Source organism: Gossypium hirsutum, chromosome D06, assembly GCF_007990345.1.
Source record: "Gossypium hirsutum isolate 1008001.06 chromosome D06, Gossypium_hirsutum_v2.1, whole genome shotgun sequence".
Taxonomy (NCBI): Eukaryota; Viridiplantae; Streptophyta; class Magnoliopsida; order Malvales; family Malvaceae; genus Gossypium; species Gossypium hirsutum.
In genome coordinates, this window is record NC_053442.1 from 56,245,325 (window position 1) to 56,267,417 (window position 22,093).

Below are 22,093 nucleotides of genomic sequence, written 5' to 3' on the forward strand. Positions count from 1 at the left end.
GAATTTAATGTTTTTAAATTTTTTTAAAAAAATGACCCTTCTAAATTTTTTATAGGATTTGTTTTTCATATCCAACATGTTTATGTAATACGTATATGTCATGACCTAAGGATCAAAGCCCGTAACGATTGCACAAAGAGCATCCCATGGAGGTTAATCGATTAAATAGGGCTCATTCGACCTACTTGAACTGGTCTGATTTGTGAAACATGTGGAGAAGCCCGTCTACTTAAAACCTAGATGGCCCAATGAAACACTTATGAAAAATTAGGACTATCTTGATAAATATGGAAAGTAATCTTAAAAGATTTATAATCTCTTAAGATTTAATTTTTTAATTTTAAAGGATTGAGTCAAATACTTAAGAATCTCAATTGTAGATAGGCTTTAATCTCGACCGTTGATGTAACTCAATTTGTACAGTTGATTTTGGGGAGCTCAAATATAAATAGAGGCTTTCCCCTCATTTGCAATCCTCCTATGGAATCACATTCTTTGTATTCTTTTAGAGTAATAGAATACATTGAAAATATTTACTCAAACACTTGGCTTACTTTGCTTTCTTGTGGCAATTTCTGTTCTTTCATTGCTCTTTTGTTTTGAGTTACTTCTGCTTTTTTTTTCGGTGCCTTAAAAGAATTTCTATCGAGAATTCTTACTTTGCGAGAGTTGGGCTGACTTAGGCGGATTTGAAACCAAGAAATCGCCTAAGATTACACGGATTGAGAAACTAAAGTTCTAGTCGCGTGACTTATACACATGTTTATAATTTATTGCACGTACTTTGAATTTACTCTATGTTAAATTTAAAGTGACATTCAACATAATCCCTATGTTAAATTATATTAGGGTATAGATTCTAGAATGAGTTGTTATTTTAATTATTTTTAAAATTTAAATTATAAAAAGATATAAGTAAATTTCGAACGAGTAATTAGTTATTTTTATTGAATTTTGGATAAAAAAAGAAAAAATTAAGTGATTTTATGACAATATTTTTTTAATACAATGAAATTATATTTTTGTTTTTTTCTTTTAATTTTTAAGAGTGTTTTTGTAATATTTTGTACCTCTTGACCTGTAACACTAAATTCAGTCAAGAGTACAATATTACTATTAAATTATAGTTGTAGGCGAAAAAATTATATATATAGAAAACTTTGAAATAATAAAATTAAGTTTTTGAAAACAAGTCTGGTTTAAATTTATTTTTATAGGTTTTGCATAAAAATATAAAATTACACTCATAATTTAAAAAATTATTAAGAACCATTCATTTTATAAATCAAGTTATATGATTATATTATATTTTTTTTATAAATTGATAAAATTGTTACGTGATGAATGAATCCTAATCTTTTAACTTTTTTTTATCAACCTAATCCTTTAACTTTACTCTTTTAATCAAGGGTTCATTTGTTTTTTTATATAAAATTTTAATACATATCATTAATATTATATAATTTAGTTTTTCACTCACATTATAATCTAGTAGTATTTAAGCCTTTGGTATCAAGAATTAATCAAAAACCAACACAATTGAAAAATAAAACAAATATGATATATTAGTAGGGTATACACGTACTGAAGATTTTTTTTTAAAATAATTGTATAAAAAAATATATAATGAAAAGTCACTTTTCAGAACGACTAGTATATTATTTACATTTGTACCTTATTTATGCTTAAAGAATTTTTTTACATTATTTTTATTTCTTTCGTGCAGATAGAGAGTGAATTATAAGAGTAGTATATATGACAAAGATAAAATTTAAGAATATATAAAATTTCAAGTAGATATATTTTAAAGGAAATTAGTCAAGTAGTTCATATCTTTTTAGGATATTATAAAGGGAAAATGAAAACATCTGAAGCCTAGAGTGAAATTAGAAAAGAGAAGGTTAAAATGGTCTCAAAATGTTTCTGGTTGAAACTCTAAACATGTGCATAAGTTCCTATTGCAAATATCAGTATCAATGAGTAGACAGAGCAGCCACTACTGTTGGGTTGGTTCATGTTATTATGTTACCAAATTGCATTATGAAACTCGTTTTTGTAAAGTTTTAGAGAAACCTTATCAAGTTATCCTGATTTGTGGAATCACTATTTGCCCATATTTATAACATGTGATCACTTCTTTTTAATCAATTATGCGGGATTAGATTTTCATCTCTATTTTATGATTTATAATAATTAGTGTTTTTTATATTCGTGATTGTCCCTTCTAACAATGTCATTTTTTATATTTAAATTTAAGTTATCTATTTGAGAGTTCAATATGCTTTGTTGAAAATATAGAACTGGCAAATTGAGTGCCAAGAGAGTGCCCACTACCTAACCACTAAAATTGTGTTAAAATAATTTCCATATTTGAAGTGTTAACAATTTATTGAATGGTATTTGGATTAGATCTAACCCATTAATGAAGATCAATATTTTGGAGATTGGATCGAATCGGATCACCCAAGTCAATCTTTTAGACTGTAGATATTGGATTGGATTGAAACTTTGATTAATTAGCTTTCTAGAGTCCATATTTACATTACTTGCTACTAGTATATTGAATTTAGCTTATCTTATTGTTGGTTTAATGGGATTGTTATAGATCTTCTATGTTAGCATATCAAAAAAATACTCTATTTAATTGAGGAACTTGTATAGGTTAATATACTAAGAGAAATAATCACTTAATTCGTTCTTGTGAGGAACTATATCGTATAAGTGCATTTCAGAGTAAAACATTTTATGTTGTGGTTTTACTTGCTGAATTCACAAGGTAAATTTAGTGTTTAGAGTATTGAGTCTTCAAGGTACAAAAGTGAGGAAAATTGCGACGACTGTGATAGGTTAAGATCACTTGTTATAATTGCTAAAGAAAGTGGATATTTCTCATTGAGCTAGGCTCTGCATATACAGAGAAGCCAAATTGCATAAACAATTCCAGTGTGTTCTACTTGTTTATTAGTTTTCCATTACAGTGATGAAGGAGTGCCCACTTCCTTGTCACTCCTTCACTGTGACAATTTATTTCATAGCAACTGTTTGAGGTAACATGCTTTATCGGTGCAACATTTATTAACTTGCATATTTTAACAATTAAACTTAGACAATTATAAATAATTTATTTGATTTTTAGAAAACAAGTATATAACATTTCACAAAATAGATTTAGTTTTCATAATCTTTGAGTGCCATATGAACAAAAAGTGAAATAAGATTCAAATATAAAATATATGACATTTTAGGAGTCTAATGGTTGTTGATAGTAAGATAAATTCGTATTTTTAATATATTTATTTTTGGCTAATTATCGAATAAAATGCTATTAAATTTGGATTTTTTTATCAGGAATGAAGTTGGTATGTTGAATTCTAACTCATACTAAGAGGGGCTAAATTGGAACAAAAAAAAACCAAAGAGGAGGGCTTGATTAAAAGATTGAAGATTTAAAGTTGGTTGGATAAAGATTGAAGGATTTTTTAAATTGTTAAAATTTTGTAATTAGTTTGAATTTAATCTCTAGTTTAAATTTGATTATTAAAATTTTTAGTGATAATATTTAGGAAAAATCTAGCTAAATTTTAGCACTAGAAGTGTGTATAAATACTTAGTGGCTACAACTAATTAAACACACACTTTGGCCTTTCGCATTTAATAAATTCTTTATTTTTCTCTATTATGCCATTTCAATTCTTTTTCTTTTTCTTTCAACTTTTTGGCTATTTGCCTTCCAAGCCCTCTTCCTTTTCCACTTTCCACAATTCTCATTTAAATCACTTCTATACACCATCAAGCATGATACATTTCATGATTAACTAAATCCCCTTTTTAGCCTTAGTTCGGTTATCGCTTCGATGAAGTAATCGTGAGATATGAACCCACACTAAATACTTTACAATTTGGTATTCGTTATTTCTCTGGTATATGGGATAATAAAAATTCGTCCCTTAAAATTGATTCGACTTCAATTCAAAAAGTGCATGTCGGGTTGGAATCATTTGGCGTACAGTTAGGAAGTTGAGTCAGCTGTGTTGTATTCAAAATCCCACGAACAAATTGGCACGTTCATGTGGGAAAAGCCTGTTCGATTCCGTCAAAAGAGATAGAGATCAGATTTAAACAACCCACACGGTTGAGGCCGTTGATTCGAGTTGGGCTTTTCAAATCGCAAAGTTGTCAAAGTCTTAAATTAAGGGTGCATGCCATGTGGTTAGAAATTCAACAATGGTCAATTAGCAGGTCATACCAGAATCAACTACGAGAGGAAGAGTTGGCGGTTTGAGGCGTCCTCGATTGCTATAAACAATTTAATGGTTGAAAGGAAAAAACCATTTTTCAAGGAACGATTCAAGTTCAGAGTATACCGAGGCTAAGGCTGAGCTTTAAAAAATATTTTATTTATCCATTTAATTTTATTTCTCTTAATTTATTTTGCAATCACTTATTTCGCTTAATTTATTTTGCAATCATGTTTTTACTTTATTTTATATACATATTTTTTTTCTTTTCATATTATTATCTTTATTCACTAAAACCCCTATTTTTTTTCCAGCATTGGAACACACTGGTCGTGGGCACGACTATTACCGCGACAGTAATTCTGGTCACGAGAAAAGGCGAAATTAGACAACCAATTCTTTTGGATTCAACCCTACTGCTATATATTTCAATTTACTGGTATTTTATCGTAGAAATTTATATTTGGTGGTTTCGACACCCATCAAATTTTGGCGTCGTTGCCGGAGACTGAAAAAATTTCTAATTTTTGTTTGTTTTCTTCATGACCAGGTCAGAACTAGGGACTTTAGAATTTGAACTACAAATAGAGAATTTGGCTCAAACGTTGCGAAGAGAAGCTATTCGACGTGATAAGCGACCACATCCCGACTTCAAGGTAGGATCTTATACTGATGATATTTTCTCATTCGACGAACGAGACAGAATGGTATATCAAACTATACACCAACTCGCAGCAGCTCCAGATTAACAACAACCACTATGCATAACTTATCCGGCTGAAGAAACACCGTTCAAGTTAAAGTCGAGATTAATTCATTTATTACCTACTTTTCACGATTTGAAAAATGAGAATCCCCACACTCATTTGAAGGAATTCCACATGGTTTGTTTAAGCATGAAACTAGAGGGAGTAACCGAGGATCAAACTAAACTCTGAGCTTTTCCTTTTTCATTAGCCAACTTAGCTAGGGAATGACTATATTATTTACCTCCAGGATTACTAATACATGAACTGATATGTCTCGGTTGTTTTTTTATAGGTTTTCTCCAGTAGCTCAAGTAGTCGAATTAAGGAGGAGTATAGTCGGAATACAACAAAAGGAAGTAGAGTCACTCTATGAATATTGAGAGCGATACAAGAATTTGTGCGCAAGTTTCCCATAAAATGGCCTGTCTAAACAATCGTTCTTACAATATTTTTATGAGGGGTTACTTCCAAAGGAAATGAAGATGATTGATATCGCTAGTGGAGGTGCTCTTGTGAACATAACTCCCCAAAGAGTTAGGGAATTAATTTCGACTATGGTTTCAAATTCTCAACAGTATCGATCACTTATGGAACCTACGATAAAGGTTCATGAGCTAAGTACTCCTTTCATAGTAGATAAGATTGATGAACTTATTAATGTGGTTAAAATTATGATTACAAGAAAGAAAAACCCAACTCAGTTATGCAGGATTTGCGCTAAGCCTGATCATCCTACTGACTAGTGCCCGATTTTACAAGAGGACACAACTGCACAAGTAGATGTCCTTGGGAACTTTCTAGGGCCACCGCAAAAGGGTTATGATCTATATTCGAACACATAGAATGCAGGGTAGAACGACTACTTGAATCTAAGCTATGGATCAAACCCTCTATACAATTAACCATATCAACCAAGACCATCCTCGCCTTAACAATATCAACCTCCAAAGTCATCTCTTGAAGCCATAGTAGAGAGGTTGGTCGTTAGTACTGAAAAGTTCCAACAAAATTCTGAGGCACGCTTCTAAGAAACTGATCAGCAAATAAGTAAGCTAGCACTTACTGTTAGTTGTTTGGTTAGTCATTTGGAGAACCAAGAAAAATTTCCATCTTAAACCGAGCCAAACCCACGTCAAAATATGAGTGCTATGACCATGAAGGATGGAACAGAGTTAGAATTAGTGCTTGGCAAGAGTCGTGACCAAGACGCTGAACAGGAAGAATAAAAAGTTGAGCCAACAACTTTCATAGAGTTGACACCATAGAGGCCGTTCATTGTACCTCCCACATTCCTTGGAAGACTCACCCAAGGTAAAAAAGAATGAGAGGAAAAAGAAATCCTTGAGACATTTTGGAAGGTAGAAATTAATATTCCTTTACTTGATGCAATTAAACAGGTTCGACACTATACAAAATTTTTGAAAGAACTGTGCACTGCTAAAAAGAAACTCCAAGAAAATGAATGGGTAAATGTGGGTGAAAACAGTTCTACAGTGTTACAAAGAAAAATCTCGCTTAAGTCTAAAGACCAAAGTATGTTTTCTATATCCTGAAAAATTAGAAATATTGACATAAAGAAAGCCATGTGTGATTTGGGAACATCTATTAACGTAATTTTTTTATCGATTTTTAAATTGCTAAACACGGGTCATTTGAAAGAAACAAGGATGATTATTCAATTGGCAAGCAAGTCATGTGTATATGCAGAAGAGGTGCTGGAAGATTTCCTCGTAAAGGTAAATGAAATAATATTTCCTGTAGACTTTTACATCATCAATATAGAGGACGACCACTCAAAAAAATGCCTCTAATATTCTACTCGAGAGACCATTCCTAAGTACCACACGTACAAAGATTGATGGTCGAAGTGGAACCCTCACTAAGGAATTCAAAGGTAAGGTGATAAAATTTAATGTTTATGAGGCGATGGGCCAACCTAACACAATGTCAAATATTTCTAGTGTTGATATTATTGAACCACTAACAAAATTTTATCTTGAGTATCATGAAGAGGATGGGTTACAAACGGTTCTTTGCAGGAGTTTAGACCTCGAAATGATGGATAAATTGGAAGAGTTAATGATGTTCAAAGAACCAGTTCAGGAAATTGCTATTCTATTGGAGACTCTGCAATTTCTTAGAAGCCAAGGTAAATACTTTAAATTTTCTCCTTCTAAAACTAAACTGTTGGCTTCTATTTTACAGGCCCCAGAGATAGAGCTTAAACCATTACCGGAACACTTGAAGTATGTCTATTTAGGTAATAGGAACACTTTACCAGTAATATTTTCCAGTAAACTTTTGAGATTAGAATATGAGAATTTAATTCGATTCTTGAGAGACTACAAAGGGGCAATCAAATGGACGATCACCGACATAAAAGGGTTAAGTCCCTCGACTTGTATGCATAGAATACCGATAGAAGATAATGCAAGCCAAAAGAGAGAAGCTCAAAGATGCCATAATCCACCAATGATGAAGGTCGTAAAAAAGGCAGTTCAAAAGCTACTAAACGCTGAGATGATATTTCCAATTTTTTATAGTAATTGGGTTAACCCAATTTATGTCGTACCTAAGAAAACTGGTATGACCATAATAAAAAATGCAACAGGAGCTTTAGTTCCTACTAGAGTCCAAAATGGGTGGAGAGTCTGTATAGATAACAGGAAGTTGAACTCTTTAACTCAAAAAGACCACTTTACACTCTCTTTTATTGATCAAATGTTGGAACATTTAGCGGAGAAAACTCATTACTATTGTCTTGATGGTTAGTTTTTCCAAATTCCAGTGGCACCAGAGGACTAAGAGAAAACAACTTTTACATGTCCCTTTGGCATGTTCACCTATAGATGAATGTCGTTTGGACTTTGCAATGCGCCAGCAATATTCCAGAAGTGCATGGTAAGTATATTTTCCCCCACTATATCGAGAAAATAATTGAGGTATTTATGGATGATTTCACAGTATATGGTAATTCTTTCGATGAATGTCTTTCAAATCTTATTAAAAGTTTGAAAAGATGCCTAGAATTTAATCTATTTCTTAATTATGAAAATTTTCATTTTATGGTAAATAAATGATTGATTTTAGGACATATTTTTTGCGTTGAAGGGATCATGGTCGATAAGACAAAAACTGATGTTATCAACTTACTTCCATACCCCACAACTGTGAAGGAAATTCGTTCTTTTCTTGGTCATGCAGGTTTTTATCGGCGCTTTATAAATGACTTTTCTAAGATTTCGCGACCGCTATGCAACTTCTTACAAAAAGATAAAGTGCTCGAATTTGATCAAACATGCAAAGACGCGTTTGACACTCTCAAACAAAAGCTTGTTTCAGCTCCTATAGTACAACCACCAAATTGGGATTACCTTTTTGAGCTCATGTGCGATGCAAGTGACCAAAATGTAAGAGTTGTCCTTGGGAAAATAATTGGGAAAGAACCCCACGTCATATCTTACGCCTCCAAAACATTAGATGTTTCCCAAAGCAACTACTCAGCTATTGAAAAAGAATTATTAGCCATTGTTTTCGCTTTGGAAAATTTTAAACCATATTTATTAGGCACTAAAGTTATTGTTTTTTTTACCATGCAACGTTGTAGTATTCATCAGAAAAAAAGAGGCAAAACCTAAGTTGATTTGATGGATTCTTCTCTTACAAGAATTCAATCTCGAGATTAAGGACAAAAAAGTAAGTGAAAACTTAGTAGCTAATCATTTGAGTCAAATTCCCTTTCCAAAAGACGATGATCCTCTTAAAGACGACTTCCTAGATGAAAATCTTTTGTCTGCTCAGGCAATTTACCCATGGTTTGCAGATATGGTAAATTATCTCACTATAGGTATTGTTTCGTCCAACTTATCACGTTCTGAGAAAGACAAGCTCAAGAGAGACTCACGATATAATATTTGGGACAACCCATACCTTTGGAAGTACTGTTCTGATCAGGTAATTCGGCGATCTGTTGCAGAAACTACGGTACAATCTATACTAACTTTTTGTCATTCTTATAGTTGTGGAAGGCATTTCGGTCCTAAATGCACTACACAGAAGGTACTTAAATGTGGATTGTTCTAGCCACACATATTTCGTGACACTTATTTATTTTGTAAAACTTGCGAGAGATGTCAAAAAGTGGGGAATTTAAGCTGAAAGAATGAGATGCCCCTAACACCTATACATGTATGAGAAATTTTTTATGTGTGGGGTATCGATTTCATGGGACCGTTTGTTTCATCATTTAATAATGTTTACATTATTTTCGCTGTAGATTATGTATCTAAATGGGTAGAAGCTAAAGCTACCCAACATGCCGATGCTAAAACTATAGTGGATTTTCTAACAAACTTTATCTTTTCTAAGTTTGGCACACTGATAGCATTAATCAGTGATCGAAGAACTCATTTCTGCAACAAGGTAATTGATACTTTACTAAAAAAGTATGGGGTGACATAACGTGTGGCCATGGCTTATCACCCACAAACAAATAGTCTAGTGGAAGTTTCAAACCGTAAAATAAAGTCGATTCTAGAAAAGACCGTGAAACCAAATAGGAAAGACTGGAGCCTACATTTAAAGATGCATTGTGGGCTTACCATACTGCTTACAAGGGACCCATAAGAATGTTCCCTTACTGACTCATATTCGGTAAATTGTGTCACCTTACAATGGAGTTAGAACATAAGATATTTTGGGTGGTGAAAAGATGGAATATGGAATTGGACGCCACGAGTAAATATAAAAAATTGCACATTCAAAAGCTCGAAGAGATTCGGTGATACGCATATGAAAACACCCAAATTTATAAAGATAAAACCAAGAAGTTTCATGACCAGGAAATATCTCACCAACAATTTTCAGTTGACTAGAAAGTGTTACTTTATGATCCTACACTGAGAAATTTTTCAGGTAAGCGTCAAACCAAATGGCTTAGTCCTTTTGTTATTACTAATTTATTTCCTCATGGTGTAGTTGAAATTAAAAGCGAGGAGTTCGAGAAATGTTTTAAAGTCAATGGTCAAAGGTTAAAACCCTTTTTACGAGAATTTTCAAGTACACGTGGTGAAGGAATTATTTTTCGAGGAGTCGTACGATTAAATTTTTCAGGTCGTCGAGCTAATGACATTAAACAAAAGCGCTTTATGGGAAACAACCCATATTTATTTTTATTTATCTAATTTAATTTTGAATTCTAGTTTAGTTTGAGAATTAAATAAAATATTATTTTATGGGATAGTGAGATATGAGCCCGCACTAAATACTTTGTAATTCGGTATTCGCTATCTCTCCGGTATATGGGATAGTACAAATTCATCCCTCAAAATTGATTCAAATTGAATTCAAAAAGTGCACGTTGGGTTGGAATCATTTGGCGTACAGTTAGGAAGTTGAGTCAGCTGTGCTGTATTCAAAATCACAAGATTGAGGCCGTTGATTCGAGTTGGGCTTTTCAGATCGCAAAGCTGTCGAAGTCTTAAATTACGGGTGCATGCCACGTGGTTAGAAATACAATGGTCGATTTGTAGGTCGTACCGGAATCGACTACGAGAGGAAGAGTTGGAGGTTTGAGGCGTCCTCGATTACTATAACCAATTTATCAGTTGAAAGGAAAAAATAATTTTTCAAGGATCGGTTCAAGTTTGGAGTATATCGAGACTAAGGCTAAGCTTTAAAAAATATTTTATTTATCTATTTAATTTTATTTTGCTTAATTTATTTTGCAATCACATTTTTACTTTATTTTATATACATATTTTTTTTTCTTTTCATATTATTATCTTTATCCACTAAAACCCCCATTTTTTTATTTTCCAGCATTGGAACGCACAGGTTGTGGGCAAGTCAGTTATCGCGACAGTAATTCTGGTCACGAGAAAAGGCGAAATTAAACAACCAGTCCCTGTAGATTCAACCCTATTGCTCTATATTTTAATTTATTGGTATTTTATCGTAGGAATTTAAATTTGATGGTTTCGACGCCCATCAGTTATAAATGACATTTTACTGGTATTTATGGTTATCTCGATTAGAAAGTTAGTAACCTAAGCTCTTTTGCGGACTCTCTGGCAGCTCCATAACTTTGCCGTGACTATTTATTGGGGACTTTGATAATCTCCTCTCTATTAATAGTAAGAGCGGGTGCAAATTATTATTGGAACGATTTTGAGACTGTATCTTGGACTTTAATTATATTTTTTTAAAGAGGGAATATATAATTGACTTTTTAAGTTCTAGAAAATATAACTGTAGTTCTGCAAAACTAATAGGGTTGTATATAGAAAATTCAAACTTATTTAAAAATTTATAATGGAAGACAATTAAATTTATATGATGCAAAACTCAAGTATCATCACTATGGAAAAAATGCAAAACATATTAAATTATATAAAATTATAATTTTTTTTACATATAAGGAATGAACCTGGATAAATAGTGGTTTAAATACATTCGAACCTGGACAACTATTTGCCCAAATTCATTCTAGACATATTTTTTTTATTTTTAATAAATTATCACATTTTTATAATATTATTAAATTAAAAATACATAAATTTTGATATTTTATAAAATCTATGTTTTATACATTTTTTATACATTTATATATTTTATATAAAACATATTTTATATATTTGGACAAATATATTTTATGTATTTTTAATTTCATAATAATATAAAAATATAATATTTTATTAAAAATTAAAAATATATAGAATTACTTTAAAACATCTGGAATGAATCCAGTTAAATTGTTGTCAAAGTTAAAATGGATCTTGACAACCATGCTATTGGTTGTTAATGAAACGTAAGCATATTTTAGCAGTGTTACTAATAAGGTACCAAAGTGTTTGATAGAATTGAGGTTTAGGTACTAATTTGGGAAAAGAAAAAAAAAAGGTACCAATTTAGTACAAGTGGCAAGTTCTAGGGGCAAAAGATATATTAACCTTAAAAACGAATGAGACTTTGCTTGAATTAGTAAAGTTGAGGTTTTAGAAATCATGATGTCTTGTTTTCAAATCTCATCACCACGTGTTAATTTAAATTGATTTTTTTTATAGATTTTGTATAAAATATAAAAGACAAAAATTGTTGGATTTGGTGCCCTAAGAATAGTATATTCGTTTGTATACTTATATTTTTTTCGAATAGATGAGTTTAATAAAATTATCCATAAGTTGCTTTAATATCCTTTATATATTGTCTTCAATGGTTTTTGTACGCAAAGAAAAATGGAAGAAAATATTAGCCCGAGGGAAAAACGGCAAAATCGCGTCCCCCGAAACGCGCTACGTGGCTCAGGAAATCGCGCTGACGTGGATGCGATTTCCTGGCGCGTCCCCTGACATCGCGCTGACATGGACGGATTTGCCGGAAAATGGACCATTCCGGTAAATAATTAAATAATGGGCCCATTTCGGTAATTTTTTTAAAAAAAGACTTTTTTGGTAAAATGCCCTAATTTTAAACTATTTTTCTATCTTCTATTCTAAACATATGTATAAAAATAAATTGTTAAAATATGTCATAAGTCCTTGTACCCTTTATAAATTAGGAATTTAGTCCTTGTACTTTTGTTTTTAGTCATTCTATTCTAACACTGTTAAATTTACTTTATTAAATTCAGGTTCATCACAATGTCATTTTTTTTTGTTACATTGCTACAAAATGAGTTTTTTTTACATTTCAAAATGTCACACAAAAAATTTAACAGTGTTAACAACTGGATCTGAATTTTAAAATCTGAAAAGTAAAGTGACTAAATTCCTAAAAATAAAAGTGTAAAGACTAAATTCCAATTTTGTAAATAACACAAGAACCTGTGACATTTAAAAAAAATCACTATGCTATTGAATTTTTATAGAAAATATAAAAAATTTTCCACATGTAATTTTCATAAGGAAAGCTATTAACTTTTTTTAATATAATTATTTCTTAATATATAATATATATGAAATATTATCTTTTTAAATATAAAATTTTAATATAGCATTATTCATATTCAAAATCTTTAATTATCTTTCTCAACAATATTCCCTTGTTGATATGGTGGGCCATAGATTTTTATTTTTATTTTCTGGTAATAAAACAACCGACTCAATTACAAACTAACAGAATTAACATTTGAAATTGAAGATAAAGGCTATATTCAAAGGGATTTGATCAGCAACTTTATCAGGTGGGACTTGAAATACTCGTGGGACATATGGGAAATCCTTCATTAAGCTTGTCAGTATGTGCGGAGTAAAATTTGCATTTCTTCGAATTTGTTTAATGACCACAATCCAATCACGGTTGCAGGGTTCTTAAATCCTTGAGACCAAGTCTCTATCTTATGTCTCTTAAGCTCACCAAGGATAACTTTGATAGTTGTATCACAATGAGTTTCTACTATAACTTCTTTCCATTTGATGCTCCATTCATATTGTAACCCATCTTAGATGACCTAAAACTCAGCTTGTTCAATATTACACCTACCAATATTTCTCCCAAAAACCCATAACCATTTGCCATGCTCATCTCTTACAATGGCAGCCAAAGAAGCGAGACCCGAAGAGGGGTTGCGAGCGCCATCAACATTCAATTTAAAGAAACCAGTGGGCCATAAGTGTCACATATGTTTTCCCATACTCTTATGAACAAAAAGAGATAGTTGGATCTTACGCGTACCTAAACCTTCACGGACGAAGGTTATCCCACAAAGGAATGACAGACAAATTTAGTCTGCTACTTTAAAAAGATTGCATGTAAGCCGATTTGCATTTTCTAGTCCACAAATTTATGTAACATCCGAGGTTGTGGATATGGTTGGTGGTGTCGTTACGTTATCCCTTATATAAGATGCGAGAAAAAAAAGTAACAAAACCGGTTATTTAGGTAGCCATTTTAAGTGAATATTTGATATGATTGGTATTGTTCTGGCATTCAATTTAGAAATGGAGTGTTAGCTAAGTAAGGTCCCTATAAATACCCCCCCACTTCATAATTTATGTACAACAAAAGGTCATCCCTATTTAGAAACAAACATAAAATGGTTGCTTTCAATCTCAGTACTCCTTCCTTTAACCACTGAAAAGTTTTGAGTTCCATTAAAATCGGCACTGCTCCCGTTGTTTCCCTACCAATGCTCCCTTAAACACTGCCTGATTCCACCTCTTACACCATAAATAATACTCTGTCCACTTAAAACCGTTGATAAGAAAGATATTGTTAATAATACTGGAGCGAAATTTGGCAAGTTTGGGGGAAAGTATGTGCCTGAGCACTCGTTACTTCTTTAGCCAGACTTGAACTTGGTTTTGCATGATTCCGAGTTTCAGGTTAGTTCAATTTTTTATTGAAAATGATGTTTTCTAAGATTTAAACATAACAATAACATTGAGATTATGGATCATGAACGTATTTGCTGCAGGAGGAGCTCACAACAGCATTAAGGGACTACGTCGGGAGAGAGACACCTTTATACTTTGCTCAGCGGTTGACAAATCACTGCAATAACAGTGAAGGAGAAGGACCAGAGATTTATCTAAAGAGAGGGGATCTCAACCGTGGCGGTGCTCACAAAATAAACAACGCCATAGCGCAGGCAATGATTGCAAAGCGGATGGGCCGGAAAAGTATAGTGGCTGCCACCGGAGCTGGGCAGCATGGAGTTGCAACAGCAGCGGCATGTGCAAAACTTTCTTTGGACTGCACTATCTTCATGGGAGCCACAGATATGGAAAAATAGACTTCTAATGTCTTATTGATGAAGCATCCTGGAGCTGAGGTAGAAGCTGTTGATGGAACATTCAAGATGCGAGCTCGGAAGCCATAAGGGCGTGGGTGGGGAACTTGGAAACAAAATATTATCTAGCCGGAACGACAGTAGGGCCTCATCCATGTCCCAGCATGGTACGTGAATTTCAATCTATCATTGGAAAGGAAACCAGAAAACAGGCGATGGAGAAATGGGGTGGAAGACCAGATATACTGGTGGCTTGCATAGGGAGTGGATCCAATGCTTTAGGTTTGTTCCATGAATTCATAAAGGATGAAGATGTGAGGTTGATTGGGGTGGAGGCTGCTGCGTTTGGGCTAGACAGTGGCAAACATGTCGCCACTCTAACCAGAGGAGATGTTGATTTGTATCATGGAGCAATGAGAAATCTGTTGCAAGATGAGGAGGACAAATTTTGGGTCCACATTCTATTGGTGTAGGGTACGTAATCTTTTATTTATGTTATAATAAGTATTCTAAGTTTTAGAACCAAAGTGAAGATGATAAATAAAACACCAATTTATGATAAATTAATGACATGCCGAGGTTGGACCGGAGGTGAGCTTTTTAAAAGAAACAGGTTGGGCAGAGTTTCATACTGCAACCGATGAAGCAGCTGTTGCAGCATATATACGGCTATGCCACTTGGAAGGCATTTTTCCAGCGTTGGAGGCCTCTCACGCATTGGCTTTCCTGGAGAAACTATGTCCTACTCTACCCAATGGCACCAAGGTTGTGGGGAATATCAGCGGTCGTGGAGATAAAGATGCTGCCATTTTATTCCAATACCAACTAGATCGATTGAGTGACTGATATCAGTAGCAAGGTTGGGTGTACGAATGCACCCAAGATTCTTAGCTAGGCTTTAAGACAAAATATCAATGGCGTTATTTGTTAGAAGATCAAGCATCTATCACTAATTTTGTCAACCATAAATGTAAAAATAGAACATAAATAATGACAATATATCGCAAAGAAAAGAAAAATAAAATAAAGAATACACAGATTTTTACGTGTAAACCCTTTTGAAAAAAAAACCATAAGAAGAGGAGAAGAAAATTCACTATGTCGAATTTGAATGAATTAAAAAAAGAGTTTCAACTACATATATTTATAGGTTAAAAAAATCTAATTCTAATCACAATCAAATACATTATGCTAATAAATGCTAAATATATTATACTCATAAATACTAAATCTCCTACAAAGAAGATATATTTGTTTAACTTGACTTGTAAGTAATCTCTTAAAATTTGGATCACACAACTCTAACAATAAATATAAATGTTGATAAAATAAAACTTTGTATAATATTCTTTTAGACAGTCATTAAAATATCTTACGTTTGATCTTCCCCCTCTTTACTTGCTTTTGTGTTTCAAGAGATGGGAAACTCGCAAACTTGGTTAAGTGGAGAGAAGGACCAAAGGCCCTTTATATATTATTTCCATATGACACAACCCACCTTAGTGTCAATGTGCTTACCCTACTCTTCCTCTTTTGTACATGAATTGTTTTAATGTGATATGATTGATTGAGGATTGAGGATTGAGGATACATAATTTGACTAATGTAATCAAATCAGCATATGTACTTTAATAATACTTTGAACATTAAAAATACATGACTTTGATAAATGTATTTGTTACTCATTTATGAATGATTTTATACGAAATATGTAATATTTAAATTACTAATAATAAATTTCTTATAATAAAATATTTTTTAATTTTCAAATTATAAATTATTTTTGCAGTTGTATATTTAAAAAAATTGTTACTAAAATTTCAATGTTTTAAAAGAGTAATTAAAATATGCATAAGATTATTCAACAAAAATATATATATGCATAAGATTACTAGTGTCCAGTTCACATTAGATATTGTAATAAGTTCCTTTTCCGTATGAGTATAGAATGAAAATATTAACAAAATAATTAAGGGTGTGTTTGATAAACTATTAAAAAATTTTATTTCATTGAAAATGAAAATGATAAGGACGTGTGTTGAATAGGATCACAAGTTTGTCCAAGTCGTGGATTTGGCCTAGGGCTTTAGACAAATGAAGGAGAACTTAGAGTTTGACACTATCTTAAATACAAACAAATCCAAATCAGATCTAAGAATTAAAAGAATAGCAATTAAAACAAATAATTATGATAGAAAAAGAAAAAGAAATCCAAATAAAATATTAGAAACAATTAAACACGAACAAAATAGAATAACAAATAAACAAAACAAGATAGATGGAAAAGATGGAAAGTGACATGTAGAAGTCCTAAGGAGCCTTCGAAACCAGATGAATTCATAAACCCCCCTTTAAATGGCTCTAATTTCCATCCAAAAAGGAAACTTGGCAAGAAAAAGCTTGAAAGTGATCTCCATAATCTGAAAATATTGTTAAAACTCTTTCAAAAGAAAACTCAAGAGAAATTCTTGAAGAGAAAAACTCAAAGAGAGAAGTTACTGAATGAATGATGAATTTTGTACAATGAAGAGTCCTTAACATAGGTTAGCTAAGTACATCCAAATAAAACTATCAAGTATAATGAAACTCTAGTTAATTTAAACAAGAAGTAGTTTTAAACTAAACTTTCTTGTTGACATAAAACTCCTAAATAACTTAAAATACTTAAAAAAAATCCAAAATTTGGAATAAATAATGAAATAATAAGACCTAATAAATACAATATTGGGCTTATATATAATAAAAATTAAACCTAAAAATTGGGACCAATATGATTTAAACTCGATTAAAAGCCCGAAACTCATAATTTCAGTAATAATCTCGTCTAAAAAATTTTCTTGCGCAGTCTTCACTAAAACGATCATAACTTGAGCTTTCGAATTCAAAATCAAGTAATTCAAAGTGCATTTCGAAGATAAGAGATAGATATTCGATTGAAAATTGGCAACTTTAGTGAATGGTATTTAATATATTTCACCATATTTGTGCATGTATCATTCCCCATTTCCTAAAAAAGCTTCTTCCTCGAATCTTGTCTTTGGTTGAATAAGAAAAAATATTATCATAGGTGGAATAGGTTAAATGAGCTCCTCTCAAAGGATCAACAAATTTTTGAAAGAATGAAACAAATCCACTAGACAAATTCAAGTTAAGGTTAGTGGAAACATAATAAAAAATCTATTTTTCATAGGTATTTTCTTGCTTTTCATTTTCTTTTCTCACTTGAGCACTCTCCAATTTTACCTGTAACATCTCATTTTTCAGTGGTGTCAAAAACAGTGATTTCTGGACCATAATTTAAATATGTGAAGTCTTATTTTATCATTTAATTAAGGTTTATGGAGTTCCATTAGAGTCGTATTAAATTTTGGTAAAGAAATTTTATGGTTTAAGTAGTTTGTTGAATAAAAAGGATGAAATTGTAATAGGTGTAAAAACTCATTTAAAATTTAATTATGTGATTAGAGGGATTAATTAGCAAAGGTGGGAGGTTTTATAATGCAATTATGCCATTATTAGTTTGCATGGATGGTCATGACATAGAATAAGATGTAAAATGAGTGAAGAATTAAAGGTTAATTTGGTAATTTAATAAAAACAAGTTAGTAAAATAATAGAAAAAAATTACATTGTCATCTTTCTCATTGAGTCACAACCGAAAATTTGAGAAGAACACCATATTTAGAAGCTTGGAGTTCGGCTAAAGCTTGGGTTATTGCATGGTATGATTTTTTTGACCTAATTTTAATAATTGCTATATTTTTGATATTGTTGCAACTAGGTCAAGTTAACCCAAGCTTTCGTTTTCGAAACTATAAAAGATTTTATATTTCACCATTGATGAATTCTTATTGTTTATGATTTAAATGGAGGATTTGAAGTCTTAGTTGTTAATTAGAAGTAATTTATTAAGTAATTTTGATGGTTTTTTAGTTAAGGATTAATTTGATAAAATGCTAAAATTTACATGTTATTCTTGTGAATTTTGAATAGTTATGGACTGTACTAGTATGGAAATAAATTCTGCTAGCTTGGGTATTTGGCAATTTTTGCTAAATTTGGAGATTTTAAGTTTATGGACTAAATTGTGAAAAATGTAAGTTTAGGGAAAATGTCTAATTAATGAAAAGTTAAGGGTCATATGCATAGAATGGATGTAAAAATTATGTGTAACTAATATATTGTATTTAATTACTATATAGATCAAGAGCCCAGCCAAAAAGACAATAATCGTGGAAAAAGGAAAATTGTGGAGTAGTCCCTATTTTGTAATCAAAAGTAATTGTAGGTAAGTTCGTAGTAATTCAAATAAAAATGAATGTTAAATTGTGATTATTTATCATTTTCTAGTTATTAATAGTAATTATGTAAAATTTCAATAGATAAAGATATATGAATACCATATACAAGTGAGTACATATGGAAATTTATGAATGATGGTAGTGTTTTCATGATTTCATATTATGAATATGTATATAACGGAAATACCGTATGTGTATGAGAAGGATGGAGTGCCTCTGAGTTGATATAAGAGAAATGGAACTTTGGTTACTGTCCGATCGAACTTAGTAATCGCGTAGGATATGATTGGCATGTCAATAGGGTTAGTATGCGTGCTTGTACGGGATTTTGTAGTTCGGTGCCTCTAATCTTACATTTGTGCCCTTGTCTGCACTTCAGTGCCTCTATTATGCATCTATGATGCCTCCGGTGTAATTTAGTTACCCGAGTATCTGAGTTGAGTTACTTAGTACATCGAGCTAAAAGTAAATGTGCTTAGTTAATTGATGGATTTAAATGTTGATGCATATTTAATAAATATGAAAATGTTATATGTTAAATGGATTATTTTCTCACAAATGAGCACATTTATATTGATGATATGTTTATTTTGGAAGTGATAAGTTATTTGTAATAAGGGTTATCATGTTATATATTGATATGAGATCATGGACTAATGTGAATTGTGAATGTATATTTGACTATCAGGAATTTTATGTTATCTCTTATATTTGATGTCAATTAAGATAAGTTTAGTTTGAAAGTTTTAAACTATGAACTTACTAAGCTTCTTAAGCTTGTTTTATGATGTTCTTTTGTAGTTGTTGAAGTTGTGGACTGACCGGATGAATTGACTGAAAGCTCACACTATCCAATCATTTTTTGGTAGCTTTGTATTTCATTTGAAATGTGGCATGTATATAGGTCTTATGTTGTCATTATGTAAATGTTATGTTAAATGGCATATTTTGTGGAATGGTTGAATTAAATGTGTATGATTGATGTGCTTTGGTTTGTTATTTTTAATGTTAAGGTTTAGGTTTTTATGCTTAAATAGGCAATTTGATGAATGTGCTCATATTTGGTTATTTTGGATGAAAATTGAATGTGAATTGGTAAACCATGATATGTACCCTTTTATAGTTGAATGGTTGGTTTGAATGGCTATTAAATGCGGTGTCTTTGAATGCCACATTGGTTAAGTCTTATAGGTGTGTTGAAATGGTATATTTTGAGTATGATATTAGGTGGTTTTGGTATGTAAAGACTTGTGGAACTAGGATGTATTGGCAGGCAAGGTTTGCACTTGTTTTGGCTTGATTTATGGGTAATTATAGATGCACATAGTCTGGGACACGGGCTATTACACGGCCGTGAGCCATTTCAAAATTAGGTGCAGGATCCACACGACTGTACGGCACAAATCAATGTCTGCCACGGTCTGGCGACACAGCAGTGTATCCTGACTTCAAATGTTCACACAGCCTGGGCTATGTCACATGGCCTAGCCACATGGCCGTGTGACCCCTATATTGTAAATTTTTATGTTTTTCTGAAATTTTATGTTTTGTTTCGATTTAATCTTAGATTGTTCCTAATTTTTTTTAGGACCTCGTAAGCCCGATTTAAGGCCCATAAGAGTATTTGTTTCATGAGTTGAACTATTTATTGTATGATATTAAATTATTTGAATAATTGTTCTAAAATGTTCCGAAATGTCTTGTTTTGCTTGGTAACAATTTGTAACCCTAATCTGGTAAAGGAGATGGGTTAAGGGTGTTACATTACCTCATATGTATTTCCAATCACCAAAAGTAGACCGTCAAGTAGATTTTTATCACCCAATGTCTCTTTTCTCTCAGTCTTTTAACATGATTTTCCCTCACTTTCCATATCCCCCTCACAAGTATTATGAGTATTCAATTCAGTATAATACATCTCAGTAGGAAAACATGACGTTTCGATCTTATCTAAATCTATAGATTCAATGAAACAATTCTCCATATCATCTTTTTTCAGTTCACAAAGTTCGCAATTACATTTTTTTCCACTATAGTAAGAAGATTCAACAAAAGGCACAAAGTCAGACCTACTTTCTTCTCTATTTGGATATTGTATTGGGCATCGAAAACCTTTATGATCTTTTGAACTACACCAATAACATTTCACGATAGGTGAGAGATCAATCGTACTCCTCCTTTCGTTTGGCCATCTCCTCTTGAATTGGCATACTAATTTTGCCTAACTTTCCCATCACAATAAGCTTTTGGGTTATTCTTTCCAAAAAATTATGGAATAAAGAACTTTGGTTTAGTCAAAGAAGGCAACACACGATCATTATTAACCGAAGTCTCATCATTAGCATAAGGGACACATCTAACATTATTTCCACGAGCACGAGGTTGTTCAACCTCAACACCATCACCATCACCCCAATTATGAGTCAAACACTCAATTTGGGTACTTAGACAAGCCAAATTGATAAGGATGTGTGTGCACAAGATTGTAAATTTGTACAAGTCACGGATTTGACATAGAACTCTAGATGATCGGAAAGAAACTTGGATTTTGACACAACCTGAAACGCAAACAAATCAAAGTCAAATCTAAAAAATAAAAAGAAGTAATTAAAATAAATAATTAAGATAAAAATAATTAAATAAATCAAATATTTGAATAATTAAACGAGAACAAAATAGAATAAAGAAGATAGATGGAAAAGACGAAAAATGGCGTGTAGAAGTCCTTAGAAGCCTTGGAAAGAAGATGAATCCACAACCCCCTTTAAACGAATCTAATTACTTCTCCAAGAAATAAAAATTAGCAATAAAAAGCTTGAAGATGATCCCCCACAATCTGAAAAGATTTTTAAAACTCTTCTAAAAGAAAACTCAAGAGAAATTCTTAAAAAGAAAACTCAAAGAGAATTTTGTTAACTTAAAGTGAATAATGAATATTTTTTTATTATGTATAATGAGGATACCTTTATATAGGATAGCTAAATAAAACTCTCAAGTAAATTAAAACTCTAGTTAATTTAAACAATAAGTAATTTAAAACTAAATTTTCTTTTTAACATAAAACTCTTAAATAAC

General features: G+C 31.9%; 1 pseudogene; it reads left to right on the forward strand.

Moving 5' to 3' along the window:
- Positions 1–6,913: 6,913 nt before the first annotated feature.
- On the forward strand, positions 6,914–15,691 carry LOC107900176 (tryptophan synthase beta chain 1-like; annotated as a pseudogene).
- The last annotated feature ends 6,402 nt before the right edge of the window (positions 15,692–22,093 follow it).